At 42.6% G+C, this 13106-nt stretch overlaps 1 long non-coding RNA gene across 1 annotated transcript in view; it reads left to right on the top strand.

Moving 5' to 3' along the window:
* LOC113629056 (uncharacterized) overlaps positions 1-6807 on the top strand; it is a 32507-nt gene extending 25700 nt beyond the window's left edge. The window contains exon 4 of the long non-coding RNA XR_003436363.1: positions 6425-6807. This is a non-coding gene — a long non-coding RNA (uncharacterized LOC113629056). The remainder of the gene's footprint in view (positions 1-6424) is intronic.
* The last annotated feature ends 6299 nt before the right edge of the window (positions 6808-13106 follow it).

The raw sequence follows: 13106 nt of genomic DNA, 5'->3' as shown, positions 1-13106 counted from the left end.
AGTATAGTCTGAAGTCTGGGAGCCTGATTCCTCCAACTCCGTTTTTTTCCCTCAAAACTGCTTTGGCTATTCGGGGGTCCTTTGTGTCTCCATACTAATTTTAAGATTTTTTTTTCTAATTCTGTAAAAAAATGCCATTGGTAACTTGACGGGGATTGCACTGAATCTGTAGATTGCTTTGGGTGGTATAGTCATTTTCACAATGTTGATTCTTCCAATCCAAGAACATGGTATATCTCTCCATCTGTTTGTATCATCTTTAATTTCTTTCATCAGTGTCTTATAGTTGTCTGCCTACAGGTCTTTTGTCTCCTTAGGTAGGTTTATTCCTACGTGTTTTATTCTTTTTGTTGCAGTGGTAAATGGGAGTGTTTTCTTAATTTCTCTTTCAGATTTTTCATCATTAGTGTATAGGAATGTAAGAGATTTCTGTGCATTAATTTTGTATCCTGAAAGTTTACCAAATTCATTGATTAGCTCTAGTAGTTTTCTGGTGGCATCTTTAGGATTCTCTATGTATAGTATCATGTCATCTGCAAACAGTGACAGTTTTACTTCTTCTTTTCCAATTTGTATTACTTTTATTTCTTTTTCTTCTCTGATTGCCGTGGCTAGGACTTCCAAAACTGTGTTGAATAATAGTGGCGAGAGTGGACATCCTTGTCTTGTTCCTGATCTTAGAAGAAATGCTTTCAGTTTTTCACCACTGAGAATGATGTTTGCTGTGGGTTTGTCATATATGGCCTTTATTTTGTTGTGGTAGGTTCCTTCTATGTCCACTTTCTGGAGAGTTTTTATCATAATTTGGTGTTGAATTCTGTGGAAAACTTTTTCTGTATCTATCGAGATGATCATATGGATTTATTCTTCACTTTGTTAATATGGTGTATCTCACTGATTGATTTGCGTATATTGAAGTATCCTTGCATCCCTGGGATAAATCCAACTTGATCATGGTGTATGATCCTTTTAATGTGCTGTTCGATTCTCTACTAATATTTTGTTGAGGATTTTTGCATCTACATTCATCAGTGATATTGGTCTGTAATTTTCTTTTTTTTGTAGTATCTTCGTCTGGTTTTGGAATCAGGATGATGGTGGCCTCATAGAATGAGTTTGGGAGTGTTCCTTCCTCTGCAATTTTTTGGAAGAGTTTGAGAAGGATCAGTGTTAGCTCTTCTCTAAATGTTTGATAGAATTCGCCTGTGAAGCCATCTGGTCCTGGACTTTTGTTTGAAAATTTTTAATCACAGTTTCAGTTTCATTATTTGTTATTGGTTTGTTCATATTTTCTATTTCTTCCTGGTTCAGTCTTGGAAGGTTATACCTTTCTAAGAATTTGTCCATTTCTTCCAGGTTGTCAATTTTATTGGCATAAAGTTGCTTGTGGTAGTCTTTTAGGATGCTTTGTATTTCTGTGGTGTCTGTTGTAACTTCTGCTTTTTCATTTCTAATTTTATTGATTTGAGTCCTCTCCCTCTTTTTCTTGATGAGTCTGACTAATGGTTTATCAATTTTGTTTATCTTCTCAGAGTATCAGCTTTTAGTTTTATTGATCTTGGTATTGTTTTCTTTGTTTCTATTTCATTTATTTCTGCCCTGATCTTTATGATGTCTTTCCTTCTAGTAACTTTGGGTTTTGTTTGTTCTTCTTTCTCTAGTTCCTTTAGATGTAAGTTTATATTGTTTATTTGAGATTTTTCTTGTTTCTTGAGGTAGGCCTATAGTGCTCTAAACTTTCCTTTTAACACTGCTTTTGTTGCATCCATAGGTTTTGGATCATCGTGTTTTCGTTGTAATTTGTCTTTAGGTATTTTTTAATTTCCTCTTTGATTTCTTCAGTGATCTCTTGGTTATTTAGTAATGTATTGTTTAACCTCCATGTGTTTGTGTTTTTTACTTTTTTTTTCCTTGTAATTGATTTCTAATCTCATAGCGTCATAGTCAGAAAGGATGCTTGATATGATTTCAATTTTCTTAAATTTACTGAGGTTTCATTTGTGACCCAAGATGTGATCTATTTTGGAGAATGTTCCATGTGCACTTGAGAAGAAAGTGTAATATGCTGTTTTTGAATGGAATGCCCTATAAATATCATTTAAATCTCTCTGGTCTGTTGTGTCATTTAAATCTTGTGTTTCCTTATTAATTTTCTGTTTTGATGATCTGTCCATTGATGTAGGTGAGGTGTTAACGTATCCTACTATTATTGTTACTGTGTTACTGTCGATTTCCTCTTTTATAGCTGTTAGCAGTTGCCTTATGTATTGAGGTGCTCCTATGTTGGGTACATATATATTTAAAATTGTTATATCTTCTTCTTGGATTGATCCCTTGATCATTATGTAGTGCCCTTCCTGTCTCTTGTAACATTGTTTATTTTAAAGTCTATTTTATCTGATATGAGTATTGCTACTCTAGCTTTCTTTTGATTTCCATTTGCATGGAATATCTTTTTCCATCTCCTCACTTTCAGTCGTATGTGTCCCTCGGTTTGAAGTGGGTCTCTTGTAGACAGCATATATATGGGTCTTGTTTTTGTATCCATTCAGCTAGCCTGTGTCTTTTGGTTGGAGCATTTAATCCATTCACGTTTAAGGTAATTATTGATATGTATGTTCCTATTCCCATTTTCTTAATTGTTTTGGGTTCGTCATTATAAGTCTTTTCCTTCTCTTGTGTTTCTTGCCTAGAGAAGTTCCTTTAGCATTTGTTGTAGAGCTGGTTTGGTGGTGCTGAACTCTCTTAGGTTTTGCTTGTCTGTAAAGGTTTTGATTTCTCCGTCAATACTGAATGAGATCCTTGCCAGGTAGAGTAATCTTGGTTATAGGTTCTTCCCTTTCAGCACTTTAAATATATCATGCCACTGTCCTCTGACTTGTAGAGTTGCTGCTGAGAAATTAGCTGTTAACCTTATGGGATATCCCTTGTATGTTATTTGTCCTTTTTCCCTTGTTGCTTTCAATAATTTTTCTTTGTCTTTAATTTTTGACAATTTGATTACTATGTGTCTTGGCGTGTTTCTCCTTGGGTTTATCCTGTATGGGACTCTCTGTGCTTCCTGGACTTGGGTGACTATTTCCTTTCCCATGTTAGGGAAGTTTTTGACTACAATCTCCTCAAATATTTTCTCGGGTCCTTTCTCTCTCTCTTCTCCTTCTGAGACCCCTATAATGTGAAGGTTGTTACGTTTAATGTTGTCTCAGAGGTCTCTTAGGCTGTCTTCATTTCTTTTCATTCTTTTTCTTTATTCTGTTCCATGACAGTGAGTTCCACCATTTTGTCTTCCAGGTCACTTATCCGTTCTTCTGCCTCAGTTATTCTGCTATTGATTCCTTCTAGTGTAGTTTTCATTTCAGTTATTGTATTGTTCATCTCTGTTTGTTTGTTCTTTAATTCTTCTAGGTCTTTGTTAAACATTTCCTGCATCTTCTCGATCTTTGCCTCCATTCTTTTTCTGAGGTCCTGGATCACGTTCACTAATATTATTCTGAATTCTTTTTCTGGAAGGTTGCCTATCTCCACTTCATTTAGTTGTTTTTCTGGGGTTTTATCTTTTTCCTTCATCTGGTACATAGCCCTCTGTCTTTTCATCTTGTCTATCTTTCTGTGAATGTGGTGTTTGTTCCACAGGCTGTAGAATTGTAGTTCTTCTTGCTTCTGCTGTCTGTCCTCTGGTGGAAGAGGCTATCTAAGAGGCTTGTGCAAGTTTCCTGATGGGAGTGACTGGGTCCATAAATATTTACAATTGTTCTATCTTCTTCTTGGATTGATCCGTTGATCATTATGTAGTGTCCTTCTTTGTCTCTGGTAATAGTCTTTATTTTAAAGTCTATTTTATTTGATATGAGAATTGCTACTCAGGTTTTCTTTTGATTTCCATTTGCATGGAATATCTTTTTCCATCCCCGCATTTTCAGTCTGTATATGTCGCTAGGTCTGTAGTGGGTCTCTTATAGACTGCCTATATATGGGTCTTGTTTTTGTATCCATTCAGCCAGCCTATGTCTTTTGGTTGGAGCATTTAATCCATTTACATTTAAGGTATTTATCGATATGTATGTTCCTTTTACCAATTTCTTAATTGTTTTGGGTTTGTTATTGCAGGTCTTTTCCTTCTCTGTGTTTCCTGCCTATAGAAGTTCCTTTAGCATTTGTTGTAGAGCTGGTTTGGTGATGCTTAATTCTCTTAACTTTTGCTTGTCTGTAAAGGGTTTAATTTCTCCGTTGAATCTGAATCAGATCCTTGCTGGGTAGAGTAATCTTGCTTGTAGGTTTTTGCCTTTCATCAGTTTAAATATGTCCTGCCAGTCCCTTCTGGCTTGCAGAGTTTCTGCTGAAAGATCACCTGTTAAACTTATGGGGATTCCGTTCTATGTTATTTGTTTTTTTCCCTTGCTGCTTTTAATATTTTTTCTTTGTATTTAATTTTTTATAGTTTGATTAATATGTGTCTTGACGTTTTTCTCCTTGGATTTATCCTGTATAGGACTCTGCACTTCCTGGACTTGATTGACTATTTCCTTTCCCATATTAGGGAATTTTTCAACTGTAATCTCTTCAAATATTTTCTCAGTCCCTTTCTTTTTCTCTTCTTCTTTTGGGACCCCTATAATTCGAATGTTGGTGTGTTTAATGTTGTCCCAGAGGTCTCTGAGACTGTCCTCTATTCTTTGCATTCTTTTTTCTTTATTCTGCTCTGCGGTAGTTATTTCCACTATTTTATCTTCCAGGTCACTTATCCGCTCTTCTGTCTCAGTTATTCTGCTATTGATTCCTTCTAGAGAATTTTTAATTTCATTTATTGTTCATCACTGTTTGTTTGCTCTTTAGTTCTTCTAGGTCCTTGCTAAACGTTTCTTGTACTTTCTCCATTCTATTTCCAAGATTTTGGATCATCTTACTGTCATTACTCTGAATTCTTTTTCAGGTAGACTGCCTATTTCCTCTTCATTTGTTTGGTCTGGTGCAGTTTTACTTTGCTCCTTCACCTGCTGTGTGTTTCTCTGTCTTCTCGTTTTGCTTAACTTACTGTGTTTGGGGTCTCCTTTTCGCAGGCTGCAGGTTCGTAGTTCCCGTTGTTTTTGGTGTCTGCCCCCAGTGGCTAAGGTTGGTTTAGCAGGTTGTGTAGGCTTCCTGGTGGAGGGGGCTGGTGCTTGTGTTCTGGTGGATAAGCCTGGATCTTGTCTTTCTGGTGGGCAGGACCACGTCCGGTGGTGTGTTTTGAGGTGTCTGTAAACTTATTATGATCTTAGGCAGCCTCTTTGCTAATGGGTGGGGTTGTGTTCCTGTCTTGCTAGTTGTTTGGCATAAGGTGTCCAGTACTGTAGCTTGCTGGTCATTGAGTGGACCTGGGTCTTGGCATTGAAATGGAGATCTCTGGTAGAGCTTTTGCCGATTGATATTACATGGGTCCAGGAGGTCTCTGGTGGTCTAGTGTCCTGAACTCAGTCTCCCATTTCAGAGGCGCAGGCCTGACACTTGGCCGGAGCACCAAGACCCTGACAGCCACACAGTCAGGTATGTGGGGAGTTTCTTGCCTTTTGGAAAGTCTGAGGTCTTCTGCCAACGTTCAGTAGGTGTTCTGCAGGAGTTGTTCCACATGTAGATGTATTTCTGATGTATTTGTGGAGAGGGAGGTGATCTCCATGTCTTACTCCTCTGCCATCTTGAAGGTCTCTGGAAGTGTGTATTTAACACAGCCTTGAAAATAGGCTCCTGAGCTTCCTAAGAAGCCAATAAAAATGCTGATTTTATTTATTTCATCCATGTAGTTTCCTCGGGGAGGAAGAAAGGCTTGAAAGTGGCATTGGTGCTCCTATGTGTTAAAGAACTAATTGCAAATCCATTGCTCTACAAACAGCTGAGTCTGTAAGGTCATCCAGGATTTTCCCCATGCTCCTGAGGCCAGGTCTGCCCAGGTAGACTAGCTGCTACAGCAGGCCTTTGAGCAGGGTCCCAGTGTGCATGGTCAAGTGTGTGTAAGAGGAACAGAGAAATCATTCTGATTGCCCCTGAGGAAGCAGGAGTCATCCTTGCATCCCCCGCCATCCTCAAGCTGCACAGCCAGTCCTCTGTGGTCAGGCTGACATCTCCTGTTCAGAGGAAGCACCTTTCCTATGTGGATCTTGATCAGTTGGGTTTGGGTAGAGCTGATCCTACCCAAGGGGTGGGCATGCTTCCCAAACCAGGCCAGTTGGAGAGCCCATCCTCCTGGCCATAGTTGTCTACTTAGAGATGAGCCCCCAGCCAAGCAGAGTCCTTTCTGGAATGTTTGTCAGAGGTATGTGATAAAATATTATAATCTCTCTGGAATTTTAAGCTCTAAGGAGTGATGGAACTCTCAAGTGCCATCAAGGAGTGGGGGAAAGCGAGAAAAAGGGAGAAAGCGAGAGAATTGACAGACATTGTGTCTTTGTTATAGGCATAGATTCAACTGTACCTGTAGCCTGTACTTTGGACATCCCTGTTATGTGAGTAAATAAATTCCCCTTTTTGCTTAAGTTAATTTGAATTGGATTTCTGTTCTTATGACCAGAAGTCCAAACTAATACAATCAATCGTTGGGTATTCTTATCTACCTTTTTCACATCTCCAAATATATTGACTTTCCTTCATCCCCACTGTAATATCTGTCTTAGTAACAGCCTCCCAACCCTGTAAGAATCAGGCCTTTTGATTGCTCTGGGGATATCCTCCTGCAAGTAATGAATCCCAAGTGATGACTTGCCCAGTCCAATGGATTTTGATGGGGAAGGCTTGGGGCAGCCTGACTTCAGTACACAATGGCTCTTTCTAGCACATTTCCTGGGGCATTTGGAGCCTTGTGACTTACAAAGTAAGGTCTGATGCAAAAAAAAAAAAAAAAAAGCTATTATCTGTCTCCAATGACCCTCTGGTATTCAACATGGAGCTCCTGGAGTCTTTAGACTGTGTCCCTTTATTGCCCTGGGTCCAGTTTCACCTGCAAATCCTGACTATTGCAGGGAAAAATCTCTTAGGGACCAATTGTGTGTGAACCAGCACCACAGGTTCTGTTATCAACACAAGGAATCTCCTTACAGTTGTCACCCAATAAAGTTGTCAAAACATGCCAGCAGCCAGACCATGACCTCCTAGTAACCTAGCTATAGCACACCACTGATGGGTGGCCTGGGTGGTCCCAGACCCATCAGCACTTCAATGCATTACCAAAATAGATCCAGCTTTACAGCTTATTAATGGAAATTGATCTTCAACTGAAGATTTCATAGAAAGGGATTTAAATTATACATTGTCCAGCAAAACTTAATAAAAATTCCTCTCTAGATGTTGTTACTCTTTTCCTGGAATGACAAACATTGCCAGCATCTTCATCTCCCCCACTCATGGCCTGTAATACTTCTAAAGTGGTTCTTCAAGTGGGACCCAGGACGAACATCAGTATTAGCATCACCTGGCATCTTGTTACAAATGCTAAGTCCTGGGCCCTACCCTAGGCCTACTGAACCAGGAAGTCTGGAGTGGGGCCCAGCAATCCATGTTTTAACAAATCTTCCTGGCAATTCTGATGCTGGCTCAAGTTTGAGAACCAATGTCAAAACCACTGACCTAAGTGATTCAGCTACTGTATCAGTTTCCACACCCTGCCCAGCCACACAAAAGGCCAGAAGTGTTCATGAGGGGACCACCTATTGCTCCTCAAGCAAGCTCCTTGGTGGTCTCAACTCTGGCCTCAGATCATGTTTAGTGGCTTCAGTCCATGAAATAGGGGTAATTTTGCTACTAAGGTGCTCCTTCCCTATTATGACACTAGCATCTGGACTGAGGATGCACTGGTTGTTCCAGTGCCTCAAATACATCAGAGTATTCAAGGGTTGGGGGCAGGATGGGGCTTACACCACCAGGCAAAACAGCATGAAATGGAATAAAAAAGTCTCCAAGGGAAGAAACACATGCAGCAACCCGAGTGGATTATAAAGCCACATGCATCTTTCAAAGTAAATAGCAATCAGTCCTGAGGAGCTAGGAGGCTTTCAAATAATGGCCAACATGTGTTGATATTGACAGTGACCCATAAATCTCAATTTCTCTGTGAGAACCTGTTAGGCAGCATTTTAATTCCAAGCCATCGAATGAAAAGGAGAAAGATTTACCTCTGCTGTGGATCTGAGTGGAGCATCCTTGGAAATACAGCCCAACAGACATGGAGTTAAGCACTAATTGATGGCCTCCAACATGCTTCATAACACTCCATTACCCAGATGGGGAGCGTGACAGCTGAAACATGGAATAGCTGAGCCTGGGGTGAGCAGCCATCTAGGAAGGACAAAGGGCGCTGGGCTATCCGAACCTCCCCCAGCATGACTAATCGCTGTCACCACCATCAGAGCTCACACTGCCCTCACGTGTGCACTGGGGTGCTTTGGACCCTGTCAAGCTCTTTTTTGATGGTTATTTTGCTGCTTTCCTCAGCAGTTTTCTCATCATGCGTGGTCCGTCCCAAGCCTGGTCTTCGTCCTCCAGGGGAGACAAGAGGCCTTTCTCCAACTCTCCAGTTTGTTGTCTCTGAGAGTGAGGCTAACTGGCTCTTACTCCCTGTTCTGCCATTTAAAGAAGGCATTTTAGTTACCATTTATTTCCTACTTGTTGGACACTCTGCTAAGTTTTTTGCATACATTATTTCATTTGATCCTTAATTATTTGGGACAGTAACTTGATCTCCGTAAGCCTCAGTTTCTTCATCTTTAAAATGGGGATGATAAGAGCATTCACCTCAAAGGGTTGCTGGGGGATGAAGCCCTGGCATGTGGGGAATCTGCCCACTCAGCCCTGCTTGCCCCTGCCTGTGCTGGGTTAGGTGCCCTGGGGCCACTCTGCTGAGAGATGGAATGCATCTCATTGCCTTTGCATCTCCAGCCCTCAGCACAGCATCTGGGGCAGAGCTGTGCTCAATAAACATGTGTGAAGTTAGGAGGGAAAGTAGGAATACTGGCCTTCGCTGGTGGTCCAGTAGTTACTAATCCACCTTCCAATGCAGGGGACGCAGGTTTGAACCCTGGTTGGGGAACTAAGATCCCACATGCATCAGGGCAACTAAGCCCGCGTGCTCTAGAGTCCATGTGCCACAACTAGAGAGCCCACATGCTGCAACTACTGAGCCTGCGTGCCGCAACTAGAGAGAAGCCTGCATGCTGCAACAAAGAGCCCACGTGCTGCAACTAAGATGTGACGCAGCCATAAATAAATAATAAATATTAAAAAAAATAAAAAAGAAAGTAGGAAGACTGCAGAGTGATCCACAGAAACTCCCAGTCCTGAGCTAAGAAGTTGGGGCTGGGGGAACCCCAAGTGGGGACGTAACAAAGAGGCGTTCACCCTGACTTGACGGGAAGAATGGAAGAGAGCTCAGAAACATTTTGTCAGAGAGAAAAGGAATTAAAGAGCTCCCAATTCTGAATCCAGGTGAGGGCAATGATTTATCCAAAGTCACACAGCCATTTGGTGACAAAGTTCAGGCTATAATTTGTGGTTGAAATTTACTAGTGTAGGCTGCATTTGATCCGCCACATTAGGAAATATATTACCTGTAACAGCCAGAGACCCAAGGAAGGCAGCCTTGAGGCACCTGCTAGGTCCTAATTCCCCTCTCTGGTGGTTACTTAGTGCCTTCTGCCGGCTGCCACCCCACGTCCTTCCCCTCGGGCTACTGAGGTCTGTTTTAAGGGCTCTCCTTGCCCTTCCATCTGGGCGCTTGGTGAAAAGTGCATCAAGGCCAGGTGTGAGAGAAGTGCATGGGGAAAACACAGGCCTCGGAGTCAGGGAGCCCTCAGCTCAAATCTCACAGCATCCTTTCACTGGTTTGGATAAGACAGTTAAGCTGAATGAGCTCCAGTTTCTTAACAAGTAAAAGGAGAACAACAGTATACACTGTAGAGATTATAAATTGTAAGAATTAAGGCAATTTAAGCCAAGTGCCTAGACATAGTAATGAGGCATATCCAGCTGGATTTGAGGCAAAGAACTGCATCTTCCTCTTTACATTTCTTCCCATCTCCTGGTACCTCCAGTGCTAGTACGCTGCCTTATGTCTAGTAGTAGGTGCCCAATTACTAGTTCACCAAGTAAATGAGGAGCTATTTTGTGTTCTTCAGAACTTTGCTTCTCAAAGTGTGTTTTGGTGACCAGCCGCAATGGCACGACCCAAACACCTGTTAGAAACAAGATCTTGGAGCCCATCCCAGATGTACTGAAACATAACATTCACTTTATCAAGCTTCTCAGGCCATTCATATGCACATTAAAGTTTGAGAAACTCTGCTTTAACAAGCATCATCTGAACCTGGGGGAAGTTTAAAACTCCTATGAAAGCCATGAGCTTTGTAGGGAATTTATAGGCAAGACAACAACACAAACATGATATACATCCCCTTTTCCCACTCTTGCTGGTCTGGAAGTGGGTTCCTGGTTCCATGGAAACCTAAAGGACTCAGAATCACTTCTGTAAGATCCGTAATAGGGACAGAGCCAGCTTTTCTGTGCATGTGTGTTTTCCAGAGTAGACTGTGGTCTGGAGAGCACTTCCCCCTTGCAAATGGATAGCTGTATCACAGCCATAGAGTGCAGCCTCTTACCAAGAGCCCCAAGTGGCTTCAGAGTCCCCATGCTTTTAGAGGGGGAAGGAAGTAGAGCAAGACCTAAACATCCTGCACTTCTGGGATGTTTCTTCCATTATCTCCAGCAGGGATCTGGGATTTGCCAGATGAAGTGACTTAAAACTCATTTACTTTAAAAAAGTGTATGTTGCTTAGTCCTTTGTTGAAGAGGTGTATAATCAATGGTCACTTGCCACGTGCCTGCTCCATGCCAGGCCCTGCAGGTCCTGGGGATACAATGGTGACTACCTTGTCCCTGTTCTTGAGGTGTTCCTAGTCCAGTGGGGAGAGAGATGTGCGGCAGGTAACTAGAGAGCAAAGAGAGGTCCGCAGGAGGCCTGGGAGCGTGGGCTCATATATATATGAGAGAAAGAAAGAGAAGCGAGAGATACATATATTTGTTATTCATATATACACATATATATGGAGAGACAGAGACAGAGAGAAATCAAACGGTTCTGCAACACACACACACATATAAATATGCATAGAAAGAGAGATAAAGTAAATATGCTAAAATGTTAATAGTTATTGAATCTATCTGGAAGGAATATGGTAATTCTTTTTTTAAAAAACATATTTATTGGAGTATAATTGCTTTACAATGGTGTGTTAGTTTCTGCTGTATAACAAAGTGAATCAGCTAGCTATGTGTATACGTATATCCCCATATCTCCTCCCTCTTGCATCTCCCTCCCACCCTCTCTATCCCACCCCTCTAGGTGGTCACAAAGCAGTGAGCTGATCTCCCTGTGCTATGTGGCTGCTTCTCACTGTTATTCTTTGTGCTATCCTTTCAACCTTTTCTATACTGGGACATTTTGGTAATAAAAAGTGGGGGAAACAATGGGAGTATTCAGTGACTCAGGTGAGTATTATAATGGAGGGTGACTTAGTAAATAGTAGGTTCTTACAAAGATTACTTTATGGCCAGCAATGCATAGCTGCATTGCATAAGTCCACATACATATGTGATCCCATTTCATCCTCAGAACAAACCTGTGGGGTCTCTAATAATAACCCCATTCACTACTGAAAAGCAGAGGCCTAGAGATCACAGTGATTTGCTCAACGCTACCTGTGGGTAAGTGACATAGCTAGGACTGAGACTAGGTTTTTAGACTCCAAATCCAGTTCTCTTTCACCCAGTCTCCCTCACGAGTCTATGGTTTATTTTCCCGAAGAGGAGCCCTGGTGTTTATCTTCCCAGTCCCTCGCTGTCCTCGGGCTGGCGATCGTCCTCTCCTTCTGGGTCTGCAGGGGGTCGAGGGAGGGTGGGTGGCAGGCACCCAGGAGAGGACGGCAGCCGACCTTGGCTAAGGCCAGGGTGAGTCTAGGCAATGGCCTGGCTGGGGACAGCCTGCCTGTGTGGGATAGTCATATCCCCAAGCCAGAGAGAGCACTGTGTGGGCTCACAGTGAGCATCTCCCTTGAGCATGATCCTGCCTCAGGCGCTGTGCCAGAGGGTGAGTTTTATCACTTACCCTCACCAGGAGCCAAATAAACGGCTCTCTTGGCCTCCTGCCAGTTATTGCTCCTGCTGCCAGAAAGTCTTCATCATGCTGTTCAGAGGGCCAAGCCCCTCCCCCACTAGCTGCCAGCTGGCTCCTGTGCACCTCAGTGGGCCAGCGCTTCCTGCACCCACACAGCTAAAGCCCCCTGTTTAGGCCTGGTTCGGGGGGTGCAGATTTTTACTCACTTTCCAATCTCAGGTATACGTATAAGCCTCTTTTTTCTAACTCTGAAGCACCACCACCCCAGGGAGTTGTTGAAGCTCAGACAGAGCCATGATATACCTGTGGGGTCCCCAGTGCCTGGCCCAGGACCCAGGTCTGAGCAGGATCTTCAGAGGTTTGCTGGATGTCATGGGCTGAATTGTATTCCCTGCCCCCACCCCCAGATTCATATGTGAGGTCCTAACCCTCAGTATCTCAGAATGTGACTGTCTTTAGAGATCGGGTCTTCAAAGAGGTAATTAAGTTAAAATGAGGTCCTTAGAGTGGGCCCTACTCCAATGTGACTGGTGTCCTTATAAGAAGATGAGGACAAAGACATGTGCAGAGGGAAGATCATGTGAAGATAAGGAAAGATAGCCATGTGCAAGCCAAGCAGAGAAGGCTCAGAAGAAACCAGCCCTGCCTTGATCAGACACCTTGATCTTTGACTTCTAACCTCCAGAATTGCAAGAAAATTCATCTCTTTTGTTTGAGCCACCAGTCTGTGCTCTTGTGTTATGGCAGCCCCAGCAAATGAATATACTGATGAAAGTTGGATGTGGTAGAGTCCTAACACAAGACCTGCACAGAGCTGGCGTGTGGCTAGATCTGTGAGTGGTCCCAGGCCCTGGCACCATCCTCCAAGTGTGGACTCCCCTGCATGAATTGGTCATCTGGATGTCTTTTGTTGTGAGTCGACGGTGGAGCCCCACCCTCCCTCCTGAGTCTCCTCTCCAGCTCTTCCTGCTTTGACATC

The sequence above is a fragment of the Aethalodelphis obliquidens genome, unplaced genomic scaffold, assembly GCF_003676395.1.
Source record: "Aethalodelphis obliquidens isolate GAN/ISIS:26980383/991018 unplaced genomic scaffold, ASM367639v1 scaffold26, whole genome shotgun sequence".
In the NCBI taxonomy this organism is placed as follows: domain Eukaryota; kingdom Metazoa; phylum Chordata; class Mammalia; order Artiodactyla; family Delphinidae; genus Aethalodelphis; species Aethalodelphis obliquidens.
The sequence above is the reverse complement of the archived record's forward strand: the minus strand, read 5'-3'. Positions and strand labels throughout refer to the sequence as shown.